Here is a 2,127-nt window from a genome sequence, read left to right as displayed (position 1 = left end):
ATGTGTTGCATATCTCACAAGATTCACTTGTGGGCTTTGATTGAATCCAACTATGGCAGTGATGCAAGCTCTTTGAACACAACAACAACCAAGGTGTCATATTGGTTGGAGGTGAAAAAGCCATTTAAGATGAATGAAAGAGATTATGCATCTCGACTGGACATGATGACTAGTTTACTTGGCATCGTTAAAATTGACAAGTATTTTGCAAGTATACCATTAGACATGAGGGGGAAACAAGTGTATGGAATTCTCTTAACAAACTACTCATCTTCAGGTAATGCTCAGAAATCTGAAGAGATTTTTATGAAAATGAAGGAGGAAGGTTCTCCTCTAAATGCTTTTGAGTATAACGAGCTGTTGGTGCTTTGCAAACATTTGGAAAAGGGGAAAATTCAAGATGTATTAAAACTGATGGAAGATGAAGATGAAAAACCTAATTTATTCACATACAAGATTCTCATAGATGCAAGAGGGTTTTCTGGCGACATTGGTGGAATGGAGCAGGTTGTTGAGAACATGAAATCTGAAGACATAGAGATGGACAGTGATACTCTATAATTGCTTTCTAGACATTATATCCACGCGAGACTTGTTGTGAAGGCAGAGGTATTCATGAAGGAGCCGGAAAATGTTAGCCTCACGGATAAGCATAGTCGTTTGAAAATGCTACTTCCTCTATATGCAGATCTAGGTGAACATAATGAAGTGGAAAGAATTTGGAAAGATTTTAAAGCTTTTCCTAATCTTCGTTCAGATGAACATGTTACTGGTGTTGCAGCTTGGGGAAAGTTGGGTCAACTTGAAAAAGCAGAAATGATATTTGAGAAATTGTTCAATTCTGGGAAGAAGTTATCGGCAAAGCATTATAGTGCCCTTCTCAATGTGTATGCCAACCAGCATTTATTGCTTAAAGGAAAGGAATTGGTAAAGCGAATGTCTGACAATGGGTGTGCAATCAAAACCACATACCTGGGATGCACTCATTAGACTTCATGTCAATGCAGGTGAGCTGGAAAAGGCAGATTCCATTTTTCTTAAAGCTTGTAATCAGAGACAGTTAAGGCCAAAGTACTGGACGTTGGCTACAATCTTAGAAAAGTATGCAGAAAGAGGAGATGTTGCCAATGCCGAGAAGATTTTTGATAGAATGAGACAAGTTGGCTACACTAGCAGTGGAGGGGCATTCGTTTCTCTTTTGAAATCTTATGTAAAGGCACGTGTTCCTGCCTATGGAATTAGGGAAAGAATGAAAGCAGATAAAATTGACCTCAATGGGAGATTGAATCATCTCCTGCAACAGATGGAAACATATTCTACCTGACTATAAGAAGATTAGACATTATGAAAGAAATAATCCACCAGGTCATGTCAGCTACTGGAACATGACACCAAAAGAACAGATGGACAAGAGACTACCAACTAATTATACCAAGGAACTATATGATGCAATGAATAAACATTTTAGCTAGAAAGGAAATGATGTTGGAGATATGATTATTGATACATCTGCATCAGATCATGGAAACATTTGAAGATTTCCTTACACCTGCAAAGAATGTGATAATGCATGAAAATACAATGCCTGAGACACCACTTCAAAGCCCTAGTGATACCTCTACTGATAGAGATAAACAATATCCAAGGAAAAAGCAAAAATCATCATCAAAAATAGCTGGCATTAAGGCAACCTTGTCTGAGAACAATAAGATGATCATTTCAAACCTTAAGATGGCTGAGGAGGGGCGGATGAAATGTCATGAAAAATATTGTAATCTGCTTGAACGAAGAATGGAGATGGATGAGAAATATCTGAACCACCATGCAATGAATGTGCAACGGATGATCAATGTTGAGGAGCAGAAGGTGAAGAACCAGAAACCGTAAAGCCTAAATTAAAACACAAAATACTTACCACAGCAGAAAGATAGGAAACCAATGGTCTATTTTTTACTGCATTTGCAAAATCAAAGGGTCTATGTTCCACATTCCGTCTTTTAATTGGTTATCAATAAACGAAATGTAACACTGCCCCTTTTTAGAGAAGATTTTTCCTATTCTCATGATTTTAGGTGAAATGGCCCCTATTCTCATCGATCTGTTTTCCCATTCCTAAGTCTATTAATT

The 2,127-nt window shown here is 37.6% G+C and overlaps 2 pseudogenes; both read left to right on the top strand.

The window, feature by feature from the left end:
* LOC149243581 (pentatricopeptide repeat-containing protein At1g80270, mitochondrial pseudogene) lies at positions 1-1,309 on the top strand (annotated as a pseudogene).
* A 1-nt stretch (position 1,310) lies between these two features.
* Positions 1,311-1,887, top strand: LOC149243580 (uncharacterized; annotated as a pseudogene).
* Positions 1,888-2,127: the final 240 nt, after the last annotated feature.

Source organism: Pinus tabuliformis, chromosome 8 (assembly GCF_031772625.1).
Source record: "Pinus tabuliformis cultivar Carrire ecotype Pingquan chromosome 8, CPIR1, whole genome shotgun sequence".
Lineage (NCBI taxonomy): Eukaryota > Viridiplantae > Streptophyta > Pinopsida > Pinales > Pinaceae > Pinus > Pinus tabuliformis.
This window is presented reverse-complemented; position numbering and strand designations above follow the sequence as displayed.